Source organism: Amblyomma maculatum, chromosome 6 (assembly GCF_055883805.1).
Source record: "Amblyomma maculatum isolate TAMU_Amacu chromosome 6, ASM5588380v1, whole genome shotgun sequence".
In the NCBI taxonomy this organism is placed as follows: Eukaryota; Metazoa; Arthropoda; class Arachnida; order Ixodida; family Ixodidae; genus Amblyomma; species Amblyomma maculatum.
The window spans coordinates 74,759,520-74,784,138 of NC_139349.1; positions in this window are offsets into that span (position 1 = coordinate 74,759,520).

Below are 24,619 nucleotides of genomic sequence, written 5' to 3' on the forward strand. Positions count from 1 at the left end.
CTTTTGTGTTATCGCCTTTTCTGTGGTCGTGGTTGTTGTTGTTGAGACTCCACTGCCTCAGGCGATAATAGCAGATATTCTCGAGCGCATGATTCATTCTGCGCACGCGCGAAAAGATTAGAATATTTGCTCCAGCTGATAACAGCACTATAAAATCCGCCTTTTCCGTTGCTTTGTTCCAGGTTTTGTTCATTGTTTTAGCAACAATGGTAGAGGAGTTTGAAGTTTAAAACCTGGCCACGTGGAGCTGTGTTCCCGCTAAGTGTGGTTGAAATTTTACAGGCAAATTCTTCTGCATAACATGCGCATGTCGAAAATACAAGGTCCCTATTTTTGCTTCATACTTACCTGGTCAGTTTAAATATAATGCGCCCACTGACAGCTCTTTAAGAGGACATTGCACTTTCAAGGAGTACAAAGCGCGAGTCAATTTGAAGCGATCTGCTGAACGAACAGCTTTTCATTGGATAAACGCCGCTGTATAAAAGTGCTTCTACCTTGTCCGCATACAAAGGTATATGGTCGATCGTCTGCCTGAGAGCCACACGAGGTATTCTCCAGGCTTTTTTCCCACCTGCCACCACGTCCACTGGGGCTCTGGGGCGTCTGAGAGCCATTATCTTCGGTCAGCAGGGGAATACTTATTGATGCAGCACATAGTGTGCTGATGCCATTCAGCGCAGAGAAATCTCCTTCTACTTCTGTATCGTCATTTCGGTGATTGGAAATCAGGAGCTCAAAATGCAGTGACGCAGTAACATTATGATACTAAGTGCTTGTTGAAAAGCGTCTCTTGGCGCGAAATATTTGCATCTAGAATATTGTCGGAGCGAGCTCGTATATAACAAATCATGAGCATGATAACATTACTATGCAGTCGTAAGCACTGCAGGCGAGGTTTCCCGCTCAACGGTGAATGAGAGAGCCTGCTGTTAGGACAGAAGGACCATCTATTTGTTACGGTCAGTTCCAACCCTGAGTAATCAATTTCAATAAATTGAAAGAAATTGAGGCTTGAAGTGATACATGATTCGATTTGGAGCGAACATAATCGCAGCCCGCGATGTGCACTTCTCCATGTGAGTACTATAGAGTATTAGTAAACGCATCTTATATATCTTATTGCAAATATAGACTTGACGCTGAGTATGCGGTGAACGTAGCATAACATCTTGCGAAAGTATGAAGATAAGGTACATACATTGTTTCTGCTTTTTCTTTAATTAATACAGTAGTAAAAGACCTGCTTACACCGTTATCCCTCCCCTCGGTCCACCGTTTTCTTTTTTTTTTTTTTTTTCCTTTTTTTACGTAGCGTGCAACGCTTGTCTATGCATCGGAGGACATGCCCGCTCCAGTCTAAGGCCGGCTCTTAGGACCTAGCAATTGGGCGCAGCCTCAACATTTTCTGGCATTGTTGCTCAAAATTTACATACCGTGTAACCTTGGTACCCCGTACAAGCCTTCCAAGCCCAAATCCTGCCTCCTTGTGAAGTTCTTGTGAAGGCTTATCGGCCAGATTACATCAGCAACGGGAAATTAGTGCGACTAGATGTTTCCGGGACTCCATCCTCTCGTAAAAAACAAAAAGAAAGAAAGAAAAAGAAAAAGGTTATTTCCTTCGGACTACTGCAAATGTGTTCTCTATTTATTTTCTTCTTTTGATGTTCTATAGCGATCATTTATGTCTTATTTTTTTATGCGCTGACTGATTAAAGTCGCATTGAACACGCGGAAAGGCAGAAGTTAATAGCTTCAAAACCTAGCCTTGTTCCGAAAATTGGTCCTGCTTTGAAAGCGAACGCCCGCCGTCTTTGTTCAGCCTGCGTAGGTTAGCTCTTAATAAAGGAAATTTCAGATTTCTAAAAGAAAACGCCTCCAGGCACAAGAGGCACGGAACAAGAAATCAATTCGCAGCTCTCCCGACGGGCAGGGAGGAAAGTTCGATTCTGCACAGTGTTCCTACAACCCCAATAATCTTTTCCGCAGTTCCACCTCCACCTACAGCTTCGTACATTTGTCGTACATGTGTCAGACTGTGTAGACTGAAAGAGCAGGTTCATCACAGACACGCTCGTATCTGATTACGGGAGTCAATGCATTCTTGAAATAGGTTGGAGAGTTCCTAGTTCCCTTCGACCGCCTCGGCCAAGGTTATAGGGTTCCCCGGCTCCCACAGGAAATCACCTGTTGGTCCTTGTTCGACATACTCGGTCCTGTTTCTACGGCGAACATTTGTTCTTTTATTTTTTACATTTCATGCTATGCTTCTCTCGCGCGCTAAGCACCGTAGGTTGGCTGATTGCTTCTTCCTACGCCTGCTGCTCTCCTAACACCTAACTTCAGAAGCTCTCCAACATTGAAATCGTTCTTGTCCTGTACGCGGAGCGAGCTCGACTGGGATAAGCTGGCAGATATCGTGGCAGCTTAAGAAAAGACCGACGCTGAAAATAAAAGCGCCTGTACTTTATAGCCCAAAGGAAAAATTCTCTCCAGAACTTTCGTCATAATTTCTGAAGACCCATACTTCTATCCGCGAAGTGACACGTCCAAGAAGTGAGGCGTTTTTGAGAGTAAGCCGAATCTAAACACACATCAAGCACCGGACGGCTCGGCGATCTTTCGATCTTAATTTATCGAGTAAGCCCCACCATCTTGGTTACATATCACGCAGTTTGATCTCCTTTTTTGCCTAAGGTGCAACGCCCTTTCAATTACTCTATCCTTAGCCAGCCTTAACAAATTTATAATGCTAGACAATAGCGAATACTGGCTCCTACAAAAACGCGAAAAACCTACAGCCCAGAAGCAATGGCGTTTTTGCACTTGGCAGTGATGCATGCGCAGTGCGCTCTTTATTATCGAGTAGCTTCTGAAGACAGCGAACGAATTCCTCTTCTAAAGCATTCCATATCCCACAAACGTATGCCGATAATTGCAGTTTCAGCACTTATAATGAGCTCGAACAGGCATTCCTTTCTTAACTGCAACTGTGTAAAAATGTATGTGGCCTGCAATCATTTATTTATTTTTTTTAAGCGGCAATGAAAACTCTTGGGAGTACAGAACATCTCGGGCTCTTTCTTATCTTTTTGTGGGACTCACTTTGTTTATTTTCAAATAATAACCGTACTACCAAAGTGTTCTATTTGTTTAGCATTTCAGTGTATTTGCGTTCAAACCATTCTTTTACTCACCGTGATGGAGAGGAAGCCTCTACAAGCAGTGCGCATAATCTCTTTCCTCTCTCGATATTCAAGCAGTTTCTCAGGAAAACCCGTGCTAAGCACTTCTGGAGGGCAAATAAAGCGTGTCTGCGCTTCGTAGTCAGCAAATACCCGGAAGGCCTGGAGGCGGAAGAAAACGGAAAAAGTGGAGATCGAAATCTTACTTGTGTTTGTACAGAACAGGTGTTTTTAAGAAGGCAGACACGCGGGATTCACGGAAAACTATGATTATATCACTCTGTAACGAGAGAATCAGAAGACACCAGGGGCAGTAAATATTTCAGGCCCGGGTGCGAAAATCAAAGCTTGCTTCGAAAACAACCGCTGCTGTGAGAATCTCAGTGATTGTTCTGTGAGCAGGAGTGAAGTGCAACCGCCCGGCAGAGGAGGGACAAGGGGGGGGGGGAGGGGGGGGGGGTCGTCTTTTATAGTCTGACTTGCGGCTGCAGGGAGTTAAATCACGCGTCTCATCACAAATTTCGCCTCTTTGTTAAATATATATTTTGCCACTGTCCTCTCCCGCGTCTTGATTCTGTTCTCGCGTCCCTGCTGTGCAATGAGCAGGGAGGTACTGGTGAGCGGGCAGCGAATGTCATCAAACTTAATGTAATAAATGTTTCCGGTTACCGGCGAACATTCCGTATCATTTAATAAACCTTCACGTGGTTAGCGAGCCCGCTTCTACTTTATTCCATCAGTGCCCTCGTTTGGGTGATAAGCAAAGCAGCATTCACACAGATTTGCTTTTCCTCTTCTCTTATGGCATGCCTGGTTACGCTTCCTTTACTCCCGTTCTAGTTGCCTGATAAACGAAAAGCAATGTATTTGCGCCGCCCACGAAAGCACCGTATTGGATTATCGATCAGTTCGGGTAGTTAGGAACGAACAGTAAACAATAAAAATTTCGCCGATAAACTGTAGTACATTTAGTATTTATTGAGAATTGACTGAGTATTGACCCAATCACTTTTCTTCTGTTTGGTTGAATGCTACAGTTATGAGGCATGTACAACTGGGGTGGAATCTCCGAACTTGGAGCAGCCACACTGTATTATTTTCAGTGGCGCACATTCATTAAGTGAATTTGCTGGATGGGATGGACTCCCAACAGACTACCGGACAAGCGATCATATCCTAACCTACCCTCTTGACTAAGGGTTGCTGTCGACAGCCTGTCTCAACTTCTAGGTTTCTACAGAGGCCCAAAAGAACTATCCAATTACACCAGAGCCTGTCTGGCTGAAAGGATTCGCACCGAAATAGTTGCGTGCTTTTGTAAGTGGTGACTTGTAAATGGGCTTTTCTTTGATGATGCAACAGGCTAATAATAGTTATGAGTATTCAAATGGGTTTGAATGTTCAAATATTTGAGTGAAATAGGGTACATACATTTTATTACGCAAAAAGAGGGAGTGAACCTAAGTTGACTAAGGAATTTCCAAAGTCCTATATATATATATATATATATATATATATATATATATATATATAGGATAAGTAAATAGACGTACTTGGTTGCTAGAGGTTACATAAAAGTGAAAAATTGCTTCATACTGTTTCCAAGTTTATTTGTAGTCGACGTTTCGGCAGGAGCCCTGCCTTTCTCAAGACTTGAGAAAGGCAGGGCTCCTGCCGAAACGTCGACTACAAATAAACTTGGAAACAGTATGAAGCAATTTTTCACTTTTATATATATATATATATATATATATATATATATATATATATATATATATATATATATATATATACCCCCCGTATATATATATACGGGGTAGTTCAGCTTGTAGCAGAGGGCGGACGCCGAAGACAAGGCTTTGAAACAGACGTTCTCTGTAGGCACCAGCCGACGCTGTTGAACGTCGTCTTCTCTCAAACTCACGAGAGTCTTCTTCTTTCCTTATGCGTATGCACCGCCTAATGTGACAATATATATATATATGTATAGAAGGCCAGGTCGAGACGGCAAGTCAAGGGATGCCGTGTGTGGCGTTTATTGCGATGGACAAAACCCAAGCGCGGCGCGTACCGGAGCCGGCGCCGCGGGACGATGATGATGGTATGTACAAGAGGAAGAAGATCATGGTATGTACAAATGAAAGAAGATCCGTGGAAGGCTGACAATATATTTCAAAGGCATAAGGAACACTTTGTCAGCTGCTACGATGAGCTGCTACATGTGGGAAGGCATATGGTGTGCAGACGGGCCGTTGCCTCTCACAGAGAGATAAGGGAGCATCGCTAAGCATATGATGCACTGTCGGCTCTAGGAAACTTCGCAAGCCATTGATCCCTCTCCCGCTGCGACAAAGATGGCACAAAAAAAGATCCAACTGCGAAGTTTGCTGAGCTTGGTTCGAGGACACAACTCTCCTGGCAAGATTCAAGGTCGAAGATACGGTAAGAGGAAGGGGGATCGAAGCCTTCATAATGAATTCAAGTCAGGAGGGAGAGAGTGTGAGTGTGCCATCAGTAGGCCTCAGCAGAAGGATGTGCACCTGCTTCTTCAGAACAATGGCAGAAGATAGGATTGTTTTTTGTAGTTTAATTCTGTTGTCTTTGTTTTTCTTCCCACAATATTTTTTTCGTTTTTTTATTTTCCCTCTGATCTCTAGTCTTATTCAAGTTTTCTTCTTGTTCCTTTGTTCTTCGTTTTCCTGTAGTCGTTGAACGTTTTCTTCTTTCTTCGTGGTACTAGAAATAAATTGTCAGTTCGTGGTGTGCGATTCACCGGTGTGGACGTTTCTTGTGTGTGTGTGTGTGTGTGTGTGTGTGTGTGTGTGTGTGTGTGTGTGTGTGTGTGTGTGTGTGTGTGTGTGTGTGTGTGTGTGTGTGTGTGTGTGTGTGTGTGTGTGTGTGTGTGTGTGTGTGTGTGTGTGTGTGTGTGTGTGTGTGTGTGTGTGTGTGTGTGTGTGTGTGTGTGTGTGTGTGTGTGTGTGTGTGTGTGTGTGTGTGTGTGTGTGTGTGTGTGTGTGTGTGTGTGTGTGTGTGTGTGTGTGTGTGTGTGCGCGTGCGCGTGCGCGTGTGCGTGTGTGCGCGTGCGCGTGCGCGTGCGCGTGCGCGTGCGCGTGCGCGTGTGCGTGTGCGTGTGCGTGTGCGTGTGTGTGTGTGTGTGCGTGTGTGTGTGTGTGTGCGTGTGTGTGTGTGTGTGTGTGTGTGTGTGTGTGTGTGTGTGTGTGTGTGTGTGTGTGTGTGTGTGTGTGTGTGTGTGTGTGTGTGTGTGTGTGTGTAAGTGATGAGTTAAGCAGTGCCAGCACTTAAGAGAATCGTGTTACCGATCAGACTGCACGCAATTTTTACAACACAGAAGAAACAACATGGATACCAACCCATAACCTCCGAATTTCGAGCCTGGTGTTTTAAGTAACTTAACTTACAGATGCGGAGGCTCAGTGTTCACCAGTGGCAGGCGTAGTGTACGTCCTTTATAACCGCCTGTGTCACCTGGAATGGGATCGATAAGAATAATTTAAGCTCTGCGAGAACGCTCTAATGCCGCCTACGACTTCAAGACTGCTGAGAACCTCGTCAGTTATTAAGCAGACATATATCTAGGACAACAATGTTATTCGGAGTACCCCAGTTGGAGACTCTCGATTTCTCCGATCAAGAGTCCTATCAGAAACTCCATATCAGCCCCGCCGCGGTGACTCGGTGGTAAGAGCCCTCGCCCGCTGAACCAAAAGAATCTGGACTCGAACTCCAGCTGTGCTGCTTCGTTTCGATGGAGGCGAAAAGCAAAACATCCGCGTACTGTGCGATGTGTTTGCACGTTCAAGAAGCACATATGTGTGAAACTTCCGGAGCCTTCCTCTACAGTGTTTTTGAAATTTTATTCGTTCGCTCAAACCACGACTGAGAGCACCACAATCGCGGCGCACAAATGCACTAGTCACGTGGTATTATTTGTATTTCGCGGGCTTTCTTCTGAGCCCGGAAAAAAAGATACACGTGAGATTTTCTTTATCGCAATTAATGAAATGGGGGTTTCTGAAGGTGCTCTGCAACTTTCCAATTCACATTTCTGGTCTAAGATGAATATTTCATAAATTAGGAAAATTAACATAATTAGCTAATTAAGTAATTGCAAAACAAAAAATTTCCTGTAGTGTGCAAGGCGACTGCCAGTTGTATGCAACTGGTTTTATTGACCTACCTAAAATATATTATTTTGTAACCCTTGGTTCAAGTTAGCTGGGACACCCGGTATATATATTCCGTTCATAGCTCGATAACGCGTAAATGTGCGTAACTACAGCGTTCCTCTCTACGCCTGCCCCGTGCCATGGCAATGGCATGCTTAACACGAAATGTATTTGCATCGTTAGGCCTCGCCTTCTGGACCACTAAACCCGCACGTTACCGCTTTCCTTAATCAGAATTTAGCTTCCGTATGGTACGCAAGTCTACGTTGAGTGCAACAAAATTGTAGATATTCAGCTATCCTCAAACCGTGTTTCACGACCGTTAGCCATCGGCCCTAGTCGCTGCTGCAGTTTCAATTTTGGCTCGCTTCCCCGCTTTGTAAGCTTCTCGGCAAAGGGCTACTCTGGCTTCTCATTATTCGATGGTCTCGGCAGCCTGTGTGGCATTACATTGGCCTTTGTATTTGGCAAGAGTGCCTTCCTCTACGTCATGCAGCCTCTTTTTGTCACGTTGCCTGGTGGATTTGCCCGACACTACGCTCGCAGCAGTAAAATAGTTACCAAGATACCGTAATAACACCTAGTAACTTTGGCTCAAAGTACGCTGGAGTTTGCTGGGGTTCGATGGACTGTGCAGCACCGCTGAGCGCTTCGAAATATAATCTGCGCTAGTCTGTCCTTTTGCTCTTAATGTCCCTGAAGGATTACTTTAAAAACCCAGTACGTCATTTTAGACCTTTTGTCAGTCGAGACGTTTCCCAGTGTCAGATTTTGGGGGCATATGTTATCTGAATAGTTGCAATATTTAGCGAAGGGCCCGTAATATATATGCAAACGTGAAACAGGGATCTTACCATAAAAGCTTCATGCAGTTTTAAGACTTCCCTCCTGCAAGTTGTCTTGCGCTTGCTCTCTTATGCACAGTAAAACTTTTATCTTCCTGCGGTTCACTGGTTCCACAACTCTTGCTCTAAGACTCTTAGGAGCTCCTTTTAATTAAACGCAGCTGTCCAGCAATGCAACGCTCGCTTGTTGCACAGTGCAGCAACGATCCGTTCTGTAATTATTGTGACGTCACCCTGAAATGCTTTAATGTGCAAGCGATCATAAACTTTTAATTGCGTCTTCGCTACAGTGCCTTACACTTCGGCTTTAAGCAATGGATCAAGTACGATATGACCTTTGAAAGGTCAGCGCAGGAAAAGGAAAGCGAGGCACTGGAAACTTTCAAGAAAAGAAAGACATTCCAAACTTAACTGGCTCCTGCTAAACTCGGTCGATACAATTTGCCTTGGTGCGACGAGCCGTTAATGCGGCGCAAATCTCGGCGATCGCACATCCTCGCTTGATTTCTTGCCGTTCATCACGACCTCACAAAGCCCTAGGGATTGGCGCTCTTCATGCATATTCAAATCCTGGGAACGCGCACTCACTTGATTGCCCTAAGCCTTTCTTGACCCTTTATGACGCATTCGATAGTTGGTATTTGCCGTCTCAGAGTAGACTTTGTTTATTTCTTATAGCTGTCGTATATATCTTTTGCGTCACGCTTGTGTCGTTCAGTTCAGTGTCCGAAACGAAACGTCTGGTTAAGTTTCAAAATTTGGCAGGGGTCTTTCTTTTTCTTCTTATTTTCGTTGTCACGCACCCAGTCATTGACATCACGCTTTTATATTTCTATTTCCTGTTTTCTGATACAGGTTGACCGTTTGTCAGTGGACTAGGGCAGTATAGACACCAAAAGCCGCCGAGCCCTGCAAAAGCCCTCCTACACAAGGGCAGTGGTCTTATATTCGCTTAAAAACAAAAATAGAAAAAAAAGAAAAAAAGAAAAAAAAAGGGGGCAGTAAAGAAAAAAAAAAGAAAAGTTAAATTCTCGACATAAGAGGAAAGAAATTCATGTAAAATAACGACATTTCAACGATGACTGCAGCTCTATGCGACAACAGTATCTCTTGCTGGGCTAGTTGGTGTGGTATTGTGTTTAACCAAAGGAAAGATTAAAATTCTAACCAGAAGTAAAGACAGACTAGCTCGCGAGCTCGCAGAAACCTTTTTTATCAAAGAGACAAGGGGGGGCAGGTGTGTCAGCACAACTTTTATATCTTTACATGACAGTGAACATAGATTGTTGAAAAATACGAGATTATGTGAGGTTTTACCTCAAGGGTTTTTTTCTGCTTTTTTTTTTTTCGTCCTACCTTTCAGGACATGCGCAGGCGTTCACCGTCTTCGGGCTATATATGTAGTACACATGTTTTTTTTTTTGTTTTTTTTTTTTGTTTTTTTTTTTGTTTTTTTCAATAAACTTAGTTGGTGTCAGCGCCTGTCCCGTTTGTATTTCTGCGTGTCCCGTCAAAAATTTAGCGCTGTTTTTTCCTTTGGTTCTATGCGACAATGTTATGGAATTACTGTGTGACCAAGACGCAACCCTAATAACGAGAAAATGAAAGGAAATGAGGTTTCCGCGATTAAATTCTGTGGAATCGATATATGTGCTTATCTTTTGGCCTTTTCCAATGGAAAGGAACAGGATGCGTGCATGCACTTTACAACAAACAAATGCGCAGTAAGTAGTACGTTCTGTCGAAATATAATAAATAACACACTATAACTGCAAGTCATATACAAAAAGAGGAGCAAAACATACTTATCTTATAATAGCAGACTGAGGTACATAAGAACCGTGTAATTTAAACAGTGAAGGAATATATTTTAAAATAATCAGCCGGACTATACCCACTGCAGGGCGAAGGCCTCTCCCATTTTCCTCCAATTAACCAGGTCCTATACTAGCTGCATCCACTTGACCCCAGCGAATTTCTTTATCTCATCCACCCACCTAATTTTCTGCCGCATTCTGCTACGCTTATCTTCCCTTGGAATCCAATCGGTTACTCTTAGAGACCATCGGTTATCCTCTCTTCGAACTATATGCCCTGCCCTGCCGATGCTCATTTCTTCTTCTTAATCTCGACTAGAATGTCAGTAACCTAAGTTATTTCTCTAACCCACTCTGCACGCCTCCTGTTTGTTAACGTTACACCTACCATTTTACACCTTCCATGACCCTCTGCGTTGTCAACTTAAGTAGAACCCTTTTCGTTAACCTCCATGTTTTAGCCCCATAGGTGAGTACCGGTAGGATGCAACTGTTATACACTTTCCTCTTGAGTAATACTGGTAAGCAGCTAGTCATTGTGTTGAGTACCTTCCAAATGTGCTCCATCCCAGTCTCATTCTCCTAGTTATTTCCCTTTCGTGGTCCGGCTCTGCGGTTACTACCTGTCCTAGGTAGACATATTCGCCTACTTCTTCCAACGCTTCGCTACCGATTTTAAACTGCTGTTCCTTCCCCAGGCTTTTAGCATTACCTTAGTCTTCTGCATATTAATATTTAGGCCTACCTTTCTGCTTCTTATGTCTAGATCATTTGTCATTAGTTGCAGTTGGTCCGCTGAATTACTTAACTAGGCAATGTCATCAGCGAATCACAGATTACTGAGATATTCTCCAATGACCGTGATGCCTAGCGGCTCCCATTCAATGCCTTCAAATACACTCTCTAAGCAAGCTGTAAATAGCACTGGAGAGATCGTGTCTCCTTTCCTAACACTTTCCTAATTGAAATTTTATCACTTTCTTTATGCAGAACTATGGTTGCTGTGCAGCCATTATAGATATCTTCCAGTACTTTCACATATGGCTCACCTACACCCTGATCTTGCAATGCCTGCATGTCCGCTGAGGTTTAGGCTGAGTCAAATGCTTTCTCGTAGTTAATGAACGCAATGTAAAGGGGCTGGTTATATTCCGAGTACTTTTCTACCACCTGGTTTATAGTGTGGATATGATCCATGGTAAAGTATTCTTCCCGACATCCTGATTGATCCTTTGGTTGAATATAGTCTAAGGTTGTCTTGATCCTATTAGCGATTAGCTTAATATATACCTTGTACGCAACTGATAGTAAACTGGTTGGTCTGTAATTTTGGAAGTCCTTAACGTCGCCTTTCTTATGAATTAAGATAATGTTAGAGTTCTTCCATGATTCCGGTACCTTCGATGTCATCAGGCATTGCGTATACAGGATGGCCAGTTTTTCTAGCACGATGTCCCTCCCGTCCTTCAGCAAATCTGTAGGTACGTGATCTTCCCCAGCTGTTTTTCTTCTTTTCATACCTTCTAAGGCTTTCTTAACCTCGTTTTTCGTTACTGGCGGAACGTCTGATTGCTCTTCACTACAGCCAATTTCATTATTGTCCTGACTAGTGTGGCTACTGTAGAGGTCCGTATAGAACTCTTCGGCTACCTTGATAATCTTGTCCATGTTAGTAATGACATTGCCCGCCTTTTTCCTCAGTGCGTAGATCCAGTTTTTGCCTATGCCTGATTTCTTCTTTACCGCTTTCAGGGTACGACCGTTCTTTAGAGCATGCTCAATTTTCCCATGTCATACTTCCTTATGTCGACCATCTTGCGTCTATTGATTAGCTTTGAAATCTCTGCCAGTTCTATCCGGTCTGTTAGGTTGGAGGCTTTCATATATATACTTACGCGTTTCTTGATCAAATCTTTCGTCGACTCAGATTTACATTTTATAAATTTTCTAAAATCAAATGGCTAGAAATACAACTAGGGTCATGGTTCAATAACGTGGATGTCCGGAAATCCAAGTTCTCTTCTCCGTATTTTGTGCCAATCAGTGGCATTGAAATGGTGTCTTGCCAAAAGTTTTACCGAGTGCCTGTTGTGACATAAGTCCCAATCAGCAGTAAGTGATCAATGTGTCTGATACAACATTCCTCGACAGGCAATTTACGTTGTCACGTGCCTCTCTGACCCCGATGCGCACCCCCTAGCTCACTCGTCCTCATCACCGCCATCCCCTTCTAGGTCCTCTCGGTCGTCATGCGATGGGGATGGTTGTGCCAGGGCCGCAGAATGGCGCGTGGCAATGTAACAAGTGGTCTACCGGTAATATACTATGATTATATAAGTAGCTGCCAAGCGCACAGGTATTTGTGCTCGCCTAATGACTAATTCATTAATTTTGGCTCTTTTGTGTCCCACATATTCATTACCATACAACTGCAAGCCGTGACATTATGTGCAAGGCACTCGGCATAATATAAAGCCCCACTTTAACCAAGCCCAACGAACGTGTCTTCGTGATTTGAGGGGCATTGTCTTATCGTGCTCCAGAGGTGATTTCTTTCCCGCCCTCCCAATCAAATTAGCTACCCGACTTGCTACCTCCTGAAAACTCGCAGATATCAAGTGGTCTCATGACGACACACCACATTCCAAACAATCAGTTCCCTGCCGCCTGACCAGCCAACTATAGCCTGTCAGAGGCACTAACCAAATATTTTGTTCTGCACTACTTTACGCAGTTCTGTTGAGCTATCGATGAGCATATTCAAGAAGTGTTGACGTTTTGATTGAGAGACCAGTAAATGAGCAAGAGCAAAACGGCAACTCTTAGCTTATTAGGAATATGCGCTGGTGCAAAAGCCCTAAACGCCCCTTTCACGAGCATGGCACATGGCATTACGCCATGGCCTCACATGGCAAGGCAGCAGCTGTCAACTCGGACTTCTCATGTCAGATGGGAGGGTAAGATAGGAATGGAACCTTCTGCAGTGCCTTTGGGGGACAAGACATGCTCTCATGCCACGCAGACTGGTCCATACGACTTTGTTAAAGCCGGGCTTTGTCTCTATGTCGGGTGGTCATTCGTGCAATACGTTATCTTGCAACTGTATGCTAATGAGCATGTGCGGTATTATAGATGCACAAATAAAAGAGTACTGATTAAGTGATTGGAGAATTGGATGAAAGCGAACGAGCATGCGCCAGGGGATGTCAAACGGGGCGCAATAACGCTGTCACGTCAGAGCCTTAGAGGCGCATCTTTAGTGTCCTCCCAACTTTTTACTCTACTTTCGGTGTTCTCGAAAGCATAAAGTGTTTGAGTAAAGTAATATCTAATCTGAGCGCGACTAATAATGTGGTACATAGAATAATTAGGTAGTCGCAGTAATGATTCAGAGAACTTTGCAAATCAGCACTTCATTAAATCTTAAAATAAGTACGCCCTCGTGGAATAAAGGACGAAGCTGGCATAAACCAGCATCAATGAATTTTCCATGATTGCCTATTCTACATTACCACCCCGCCGGGGGGGGGGGGGGGGGGGGGGGGGGGCGCAGTGGTTACGTTGCTCGACTACTGTTCCCAAGGACGCGGGATCGAATCCCGGCCACGACGGCAGCTTTTCGGTGGAGGCGAAAAGCAAAGCGCCCGTGTGCTGTGCGATGTCAGTGCACGTTAAAGAACCCCAGGTGGTCAAAATTTCCGGAGTCCTCCACTACGGAGTCTCTCATAGCCTGAGTTGCTTTGGGACGTTAAACCCCACAAATCAAACCAAACCTATTCTACATTACCCTATGCAAAGTTGTCTTGCTTTGTATTGTGTGGTCTATGTGTATATGGTTTGGATTTGGTTTGTGAGTTTTAACGTCCCAAAGTGACGTTAAACCTCACAAACATAGCAGACTCAGGCTTTGAGAGACGCCGTAGTGGAGGACTCCGGACATTTCGACCTCCTGAGGTTCTTTAACGTGCACTGACATCGCGTATCACGCGGGAGCTTTGCTTTTTGCCTACATCCAAAAGCGGCCGCTGAGTCCGGCCCGCATTCTTGGGCACAATAGTCGAGTGCCGTACCCATTGCGCCCCCCCCCCCCCCCCCCCCCCCCGCGGGCGGGGCACCTATGTGTATATGGTATGGCTGTCCCGTCTAAATGTATTCAAGGCTTTAAAAATGACGATATGCCCTAGCCAAGTAAAACTAAGTAAAAATGATCACAGTCGTGAGGCCTAGTCTGCAGTATTTTTCGATCTGAAAAATAACAAATGAATGTTAATTAGCTACCGTTTGTTTAGTGCTTTGAGTAACAAAGTGTGAATTTAAAAGTAGTAAGCCCTTCTAAAAATAGCTCACGGAAACGTTTTGAGTAAGTTTGTGAGAACGTTCCTTATACTTTAAAGCTTGGTTACAGTTAGATGGGACACTTGGTCCACAAACATACACGACAGTGTTGCAACGCAATGTCAGCTCGAGATTTAAGCAATAAAAACTCTACTTTTTACAAGCACTCGTTGAAATCAAGCACCGTATGTGGATCCTTCGGCGTAATAGGTATGCATGCATGTATGTTTGTTTGTTTTTTTTTCTATTTTTACAACTAATGAAATTTTTTAGAGAGGCTAATTAAATTATTGTGGTAAAAAAACAGCTCCACGTGAATCAGTAGAGACTCAGCGGTAAGGCAGTGTCCAGTTTACAATATATTTCAAGAAGGCTTTAATATTTTAATAACAGTATTACTATACATTTCAAGGCAATTTCTAAACATTAAGCAACAATACTTCGGTAAATTTTCAACAAAAATATTTTTGTAAAGGTTAACAGTACATCTACTTATATCCTGAATTATAGGGTGTCTCATGTGCAGAAGCGTGTCATCAGTAAACTTCTGTTTCTGAAACCCGAATTTCTGTCATCGTATTTCCTTGTTTATTCATGAGATTCCCAACACGTCGTTTACTCAGAATACGTTCAGCACTTAGAAAAGGCATTAAAAATCGAGGCTCGTCTCCGATTATTAAGGTTACCTATAATATACTCCACTTATGCACGGGCACGACGTTTTGCAGTTTTCATTAGTATAGGAACTTAACAAGCTGATAAAACATGCGGAAGAAGATGATATATTACTCGTGCTACACTCTTTATAGGATTTGTACTTATTTCGTCGGCTCTGTATGTGGTTATACTAATGTATAGATATGATGCTCGATATCTCGTATGGGCTTATTAGGTAACAGAGTATAGTGGACATATCAGATCCCCAATTATATTGTTACGGGGCGACATACCGAAGAAGAAAGGAGACCGGATATGATCGATGGCGATGGTAAATGACGTTTAAAGAAAGGTGCTACTTTATGGTGCTACTACATAAATTGTAGCCCATGTCGGCAGTTAGCACTCATTCGTAGAGATGTCAATTCATTAGATCTGCGATCGCGTCCTTCAGAATACCGAACACAACGCGTGCCCACTCGCTGAGGTTTTACAAGGAGCAGAAAGCTACCAAAATGTCAACTACGGGGCCCGCGACTCCGATTGTAACCCTTTCTTTGTCATTTACGGCTCTTAGCGGTAGCCGCCCTGTCTTGAATTTCGGTTCAAAAAAGGACGGTGTTTGCAAGCGCTTTAGTTGAAAGTGTCATATTTAGTTTTTTAGCGTTCTCTCTTGATGTAGTGCTAAAAACGTACTCTCCTTTTACGGAGCGAAAAATTTTCACTGCAGTCGCCTTCAAGTGGTTGGTTATAAGTCTAGTGCTATACTTGCCTCCAAATTCATTCTTTACGGTGAATTTATTACAGTGCGACAGCCAAAAGAGTGAATGACTTAAAGTAATTCATATTCATGAGAGTTTTGAGGAGAAATTCAATATTAAAGTCATCAATGTTAACACCAGCATTTTCAACAAAAATTGTCCGTGATCCGGGATCTTGTCAAAAATGCCCGGTGAACTGTTGACACAACCTCGAAGTTGGCTGTAAAGCACAGAAAGACGCCGACCGTTGCAGTAAGCCACTAGAGGTTCACAGTCATTTTTTCATAATATTGCACACTTTCAATTCGCTGTGAAAATAATAACGATAATTAAAGTCATTACGAAAATAGAACGCAACATCGCCCGTTCTTTTTTTGCTTCCCGAAACAGACACGTGGCTGCAGCCTTCGAATTCACTAACAAAATTGTTAGAATTGAACCACGTTTTTGAACCTTTGAAGACACTGAACACTGAGGGTCAAGAAACATAACACCTCACATTGTTGTGAGACGTTCCTTGTTGCGAACTTAATTCCCCACATCTTCCCATAATTATACGTAGTCCCTTTTAGACCTAATAACGACTCTACATTTTTCTTAATTATTTTCACTTAAAGCAGTTCTTAATTTACAGAAGCCAGCTCAATCAAAACGCCACAGACCTTGGGTGCCGCTGAGCTTCTCAAGCTCGCCGCGTGAGTGTGCCTTGCAAGCTTCACATTTCCATTTACTTTTCTTTTTTCGAGTAAGATTCGCATTTTCTGCCCCCACTGAACAACAGTTCGAAATGATACAAGTTACCACAGCTCTCACATGATACCCCAGATGACACATCAGAAAAGGATAAGCTACATGAAGCGTACTGAGCATATGCGGAGTTGTCACGAAATTGTAAACATGCATCCGCACAGCTGCTGAATGCAGTAAAGGGTCGTAGCGAAAGGGGTTCAAGCTATTCTGTACACTGACCTGCGTTCACATGAACAATTCATGCTGCCGCAGGGTGCAAATGAAGTTGGTCTTCAGTCGACCGGGCCTTTTATGCCTACTCCCAGGCGCAGACGGCCGTAGTCAGTTGAAGCACTTTTTAGCGTGCATGGCACAGCTTTCAGATAGTGTCACCACCACGCTGCGCGCACAGCGCAGGCAGTGGAAGTGATCCCAATCCATCTTGTAGACGAAAACCAAACTTCCGTATCAGCAGTGGTACGCAGATGTAGCGGCATGCGTTCACGGGTGAAATTCCCAGGTTATGATTGTCGCCTGAGGGATAGCGCCGTGCCGCTCTGTTGCAGGGTGCAGGGACCGTTTCATTTTTTACTTCTTCCTATTAACTCTGCTCCCAAGAAAGCGGGATCGAATCCCGGCCTCGGCGGTCGCTTTTCGATGGCGGCAAAAAGCAAGGCGCTCGTGTGCTGTGCGTTGTCTGTGCACGTTAAAGAACCCCAGATGGTCGAAATTTCAGGAGTCCTCCACTACAGCGTCTCTCATAGCCTGAGTCGCTTTGGGACGTTAAACCCCACAAACCACAAACCACCACTTCCTATTAACTCGGTCATCTGGCATTGGATGAGTGAGAAGACCACGGCTTTCAAGCGTCCGTGCGAAATGAGCGAATTATTGGCCCATTAGCGGCCGTATCTCAGCATTGTCTCCATGATGCAGCCAGTGGTTATGAGGTGGCATGCTGCGAGCGGCGTTGGCCATCGGCGACGGCAGGTCTGGCGTGCAACAAACACGCAACCGCATTAAAACAAAGAACTGTCATTTGTGAACGTTTGCAACAAAACTGAAGCCACAGAAAGAGTAATGATTTCGCATTCTCACACGTAAACAGTCTTAAGCGTCCCTAATATTTGTTTTTTTATCTGCCCTAGCTAAATAATTAATGGTAATCGAAAATTAAAATTACGGCAAGTAGTATGCAGTTGGTCTCCTACAACTGTGGTTTCCCGTTCACTTTCAATTACTGGCTTCTGTTATGCAAAACGTTCTGCGTGGTCAAAGAGTCAAACTAGCGCGTGATTGTTCTTCCGTTCCTGTAAAACGCTTCTTAGGGTCATCCCTTGTTGGAAGCTAATGACAGCATTGTTTGTGTGTCTGTACTTGCCGCTTCCTGACGGCGCTTCCTGTTTATGTATTGTTATGTACGTTGTTTCGGTATTTAATGACATAGTAATCGGGATTAACTCATCTCTGATCATTTCTAGTACGCCTCGTTTTATCTTTGCCTCACTCTTGCATTCATTTTTTTTCTTTCAATGAGCAGCATCGTGAGCATGTGAATCCCATGGAATCCAACAAGCCGGAGCCGTTTAGTTTAGTCATGTACTTCATCTAGTAACATTGCATAACAAATGAAAGTAACAGAGCTTACTTAAATAGCAGAATGCACAGGGACATTTTCCTCGAGCCGGGGGCGTCATGTGGATTAATATCCGTGCAGGGGCAGTTGGCCAAGAATAAACCTTCCCTGAAAGAGCCGTCGCATTTTGTTTACACGCGCCATCTAATAAATGAACCCAGCCATGTCGTTGGCGGCCTCCAGTAAATTTGCGCCGGCGTCTGGCCCGGCTAATGGAACGCCGACACCTGTGCTTGGCGCCTCGTCGCCTTTCGCTTAGCGCACTTCGGAAGCGGAAGCACTTTCTCAACGCCAGAGCAGGGAACTTTGCGTGCTCCCGGTTTGTTCATGCACTGGCTTTAGAGCGTGCGGAGAGGGTAGTACCACGTTTATCGCCGCTTGGACAAATAAATAAAATCCTTTCAAGCACTGCAGTTCCCAACTTTGAGCAGACGCAACTTATTTCGAACCTCAAAATGTACATAGTATGTGGCACCATGCTTTGTTAATGGTTTTGTGTATAGTGAAATGTGTGCTAAAAAACAAGCGACTTAACAGTTCTGACATTGTTTCCACTCCTTCAGCACGCGTATCACAATTATTATTTTTAATACACCTTCTCGTGTATGTGTAATATCGTAAACAAGGAGCAATTACACCGCAGTGTACAAAATATGTAAGTCTCGCATAGGACGAGCAAAAAAAAATAAATTGGCACAAAAGCCTCGCTCCCCTGGTATCTGACGCAATATCGAAGCCTTCTACGTGGACAGAGATATGAGCTGGCCTTCACGAGGCATTAGCGTCGATAGCTGACTCTCAATACTATTCCGCTTGCCTCATCTGTGGAAAATGAACCTCGTAATAACGGACTTTCTTACGCACAGCAGCGACAAAGACAGGCGTTGGTTGCTTATTTGGCTCGCTTTGAGAACAGACATTTGTAAGAATGCTCCCCCCCCCCCCCTCCCCTCCCTAAACATAAAACCGAAGGCTTGGAGGTTGGCAGACAGCTGGGATATTGCATCACATCCGGCGCTGCATGGATATCGACTTGCAGCTGCGATAAGGCGCATAGGTGTTGTGTTTGCTCTTGGTGCCTCTCTGGCGTCTATATCATCTGTCATAACCGTCTGTCATCCAATTAATCACAAGTCATCGTAGCGGAGTAGCAATGGACAGTTGAGCGCGAACTTTGTTTCTCTTTATAAACTAAGCTCTCTCACTGTCTAGTTCTTTCACATGGCCTGAACCGAACCTTGAAATGTTGGTCATTCATATAGCCTTCAAATGTCACACTTCGCCAGCTCAAGTTTCTTCTGACCTCGCGGCCCATACTGCGTCATTTCAGCGCGACAGCTCCTACTGAACTCCACAGTGACGCAAGCGCCATCACCGTGGGTGCTGTGCTCATACAACGGTTGCGCAAGTCGCACCCTCAGCAAATCTGAGCGCAATTATATTGTGAGAGATCAAGAGTGTATTGCTGTTGTTTTCGGCTTACAGCGGTCTCGCTCGTACCTTTATGCGCGTGCCTTTACAGTCATCACGAATCACAATTCGCTTTGCTGGCTGGTGAATCTGCGTGGCCCCTGCTGTCGGTTGACCCGCTAGGCATTATCCCTTCAGAGTTCACCTTCACTTGTCGTACAAAAGTCGCCGTCAACACGCCTCTCGCGGCTGCCCCTAGCGACTACTATTTGCGATGACGACAACATTGACGATTATCTTGCCGCCGTTTCCTTACAATTTCCGGATCTTGCTACTTTCCAACGAGAACAGCCCAAAGACCGAGACTTGATACCGCTTTTTGAAAAAGCTCGTAATCCGACATCTGCGAACCCTCTCTAAATTCGCGGTGGTTTGCTCTACCGAAAAAGTACTTGTCTGATGGTGCGTGCTTTCTGCTTCTCGTTCCAGCTAGCCTCTACTCATTTATTGTACACGCAATGCATGATGACGTCACAGCTGGGCACTTGAGGTTTGCCAGGACCCTTACCCTCATTAAGCAAATTTTTTATTCGCCAAATATGCGTCGCACGACTCAGCCTTACGTGACCTGTGTACAGCTACAGCGGTTCAAGCTTCCCACGACTTCTCGGCCGGGCCGCCTACATCCGGTTACACCGCCGACCACACCATGTGAGAAAGTGGGTGTTCACCTCATAGGCACTCTTCCCCGCTCGTCCAAAGGCAATCGCTGGGTCATCGTATGCGTTGACCATTTCACGCGTTACTGTGAAACTGCCGCTATCCCTTCCCCCCCCCCCCTCCACCGCCGCTAACGTGTCCTTCGTTCTTCTTCACGCTGTCGTCTTCTGTCTTGGGCCTCCTCGTGTCATTATTAGTGATCGTGGCCACCCGTTTAAGGCGATGTCATGGAACAGCTTCTGCCTTTTGTTCTCGCACACTTCCGTCACTCTACACCGTACGACCCCCAGACAAATGACCTCGTTTAACGTAAAAACAAGACATTGACGAACATGATTGCGATGTACGTCGACGCTCATCATAATAACAGGGATGACGTGCTTCCCTTCATTACATATGCCTATAACACCTCGAGGCATGAAACAACTGCTTATAGCCCATTTTTCCTTCTTTATGCCCGTCCGCCTCGAAGTTCTCTCGACACCAAGTCTTCTGTCCCCAGCACCCTCTGCCGCGCTCAAGAGGCCCGTCGGCTCGCCCGTTTACGCACTCTGGTCTCACAGGACCACTCTAAGCAGCTTTACGATCGTCGGCACCAGGATGTCTGCTACTTTCCCGGAGACTTAGTATGGCTCTGGACACCTCTCCAAAAGCGTGCTTTTTTCCCAGAAGCTGTTGTCGCACTACATGGCCCACTTATTGTGCTCACTCGGATCAATGACTTGAATTAGGTAGCGTCTCACCATTCTTCCGAAGGAGACTCCTTTTGGAAACTACATGTTGTACATGTCGCGAAGATGAAGCTTTGCCACTATCGGGGCTCTGACTGGCAACTCAGGGGGCTTCGTCTGCGAAGGGGGAAATTTCAGGCAGCGCTGACGGGAGAAAAAAGAAGTGTAAGAAAGAAGTAGAACCTCACCATATTTTCATTAACGCATCAGGCTAGCGTGGAGTCGTGCCCTGTAATTATAGCTTAACAATATAAATGAGGTTCATGATCTACGTTGGATTACAAATAACAAATATTTTGAAAATTAATAACAACCGCTATGAGACAATTTTGCGACTAAAATATTTTAAAGGAGGCTTCACATTTCGCTCAGGGTTCGCTCCGCATCTCGCTGCCCGGAAAGGCAAAGAAGCTGGGCGAACATGTTTGTATTCTTTTAGTTCATTTCTGCGAAGGGCCTTTCTGTGCTTTAGCACGTATGGCCACCGCATTTTTGAAATGCTGGGCCGTTAAAACCACCCACAAAGCTACTGGAATCACTCGTTCGCTCGCATGGCCTGGTACATCTTTATGGCACACCTCGATGTTTTCCTGCTTCCTGTCCTTAGGTACCAGGACTCGTCACAGACACATCTATAGCGAAACTGTATGCATGCTAAGTTTGCACAAAGCAGACAGATCAGACGGAAGCTATACAAAATAGCGAATCTACAAAAAGAAGGTAATTAAGAATTATTGAAGGATGTTATCCCCTCACTTTCTTGACTTGCGCCGCAATTATAGGCGCTGGCCTAGACAAGCTATCGGACAGTATTTTCACCGCATCGCGTTCTGCGGTCACGTCCACGTCATCATAATAATGATCCAGTGACATTTATGACTTTTTCGGCTTTGTGCCTCGCCGCATGACAGTCACGGAAATCTCGGCGGATGGTAAATGGAAATCAGCTGCGAAGTGGACCACGACGAACTTTCAATTATAGCCACCTAAATAGTATAGCGCTTACATGATGACGCATTTTATAAATATTCCATCAACAGCGAATTAAACACTTCTTCGACGAACAAAATATTCAATTCGCGAATATTTATTGTTCGCTGACGGTTAATTTATGTCAACAGCCACTTCATCAGGCCGTAAACAGACATGAATTCTTAATCTGATGAGCTGCAGCTTCGTATAACACCTCCATGTCGCCTTGGTAAATTTCCTTTGTTGTCTTAGTCCGGCAAGCGCATGAATTACCTCCTAACACTGCCGGGTAAAACGAGCGCGATCGCTGGTGCAGAAGAAAGCTCACTGCCCTTGGCACGGATGCTGAATTTATCGACAAAAGCAGCCGGACATCTTATCTGGGTCCCTTATCGTTGCTTCTTTAATGAGCTTTCAGAAAGACCAAACATTCTCTTCCTCCAAGACAAACAGGAGTCAGTAATTTATTTATTTCTTTGTGGCATTATTTTTGTTAGCTCGGGCATAAGAAATTTCCTAATTTGTTTTCACTGGCGTTATCTGAGTAAGGCAGACGAGAAATGGAGCCCGCGCTTTCTTATTAGGGGCTGAAACAAATCGACGCTCCTGCAAGAAATGCCAAACGCAAAACATTCTCAGACGCTTTGGGTCATGTAGCGCAAGGTCTTTTTAGAAATAACTTCTCAACGTCCTTACGTCAGCGTCATTGTTAACATGAACAGTGTCGATGTTTTCAAGAAGGGAGCTTTTTATTATTATTAACTGACACATAACATCAAAGCCAGCGTCTTAAAATATACTGAATCACCGTGCGCCATAAATGCAACTCATATTATAGTGCAAGGAGATGCGAAAGATCATCCCCATGATCAGCTGTCAAAACCTACAATAAAAAAAAAAAGAAGACGTCAAAAGAACGCACCGAACTAAAAGGAGGGACCTGAATGGTCGTCGGCAAGACGCTCAGCCATCTGATGCTGCCAAAGATGGCGTCTGGGAGCTTGGGAGCGAGTGGAGTCTCATAGATAAGGCCGGTGCACCCTGAATAGGGTTCTTTGCTCCCGTTTGCTCCGTGCCTAAAATGAGATGTCCGCCTGCACCAGCAGCGAAGAGCAAACGAAATAGTTGCGGAAAGAAATAAACGGAAAAACGCTACGCAAGAAACTTTCTTTCTGCATCGTTCAGAGGCCGTCTATCGAAATATATCAAGGGATGTATTCTTAACGTGAGGGGATATTTCTCACACAAACAAAAAGCTGCAACCTAAATGTTCTTGTGACGTAACTGCAGAATTGTCGTGCTGCATGATAGATCATCGCGGAGCACTTCTGGCAAAAAAATTTTTTCCGTTTTTGAAAAATTGAAACCCCCTGTAGAGGTTATGAAAGAATAATGCAAGTTTCTAATTGTAGTGAGGTTAACGTATTTATTGATGAACAGTTATGTCGCGAAGTCGCCGGGAAATCACTCTTTCGTGAGTTTTAACAAATAAAGGCATTTTTAATACCACCGACACTTCATACCTCCTTTCAGCTTTTCTGCTTCACAGGTTTACGGGTGTGCTATTTTACAGAGGCGTAAAATATGTAGGTCCCGAGTTATGTCGGGACATAATTCGTGAGAAAGTCATGAATATGAACAATTGAAATTATGCGCGCAAACGAGAGGCGAGGCAAACAACAGCCGTACTCGGACAGAAAATTATAGGAGATTTATTGGAGCTAAGAAGTCCGTCACCGTCGATCGATCCCAGAGAACGCGAGAGTGAACGTAAACAGTTGAAGAAACAGGGAGTGCCTGTGGTGACGAAGTTACAAAAGACAGGAAAGCCACATAACTTTCTTGCAGTAGTTCTCTTATCAGGTCAAAATGGGTTCCAACTGAGTGTTGCATCAGACTCAAAAAAAAAAAAAGCGCAGTAAACGCACGTTTATAACAACAGCACCAAAACCTCAGCTGTCGTCAGTAGACCAAAGAACTATCTTTCTCCCTGCCCCCCCCCCCTTTTTTTTTTATTCTTTCTCTGGTTCTCCTCCCGTTCCAGGGCGTAAAAAAGAGCATTGGATGCTCTCGTACCTTACTACCACACCGCCGTAAAATGGCGATCTTCACAATTCACTCCCACGCGTGGGGACAGGGAACCGTATCGTAGAGTTCTCGGCCGTATCGCAACAACTTTGACAGCTTGCGGGGCATTCACACTCTCCCGAGGCTATAAAATCGGTGTTTTCGTCTTTGAAAGAAGAAAGCGACCCCCGACCTTCTGCGAGGGCTCATTCGAGGGACTGCAACTTGTTTCACGCAAATACAGAAATATCGTTGTGAAATAAGTGTTGGGCGCAAATATGTACGGCTCAGAGACACTATACTGCAACGACACAAGTTTTTTTTTTTTTTTTTGATGCGTTCGCCTGAGTGGGAAATGTACAATCCGCGAATAGCCTAGTACGAATAGAATACGTGTGTGCTATACATAACGTCGCGCTTTGTCAGCAAACAATCGTGGGCATGCCTGCAATGGGTGCAGAACCAATTGGCAAAGAATCTTGGTATAGGCACCGAGAGATCGCGCAGTAGTTGCATGCGTTATAAAATAGAAGACATGAGAGAAATCGTAAAGTGGCAACAATGACA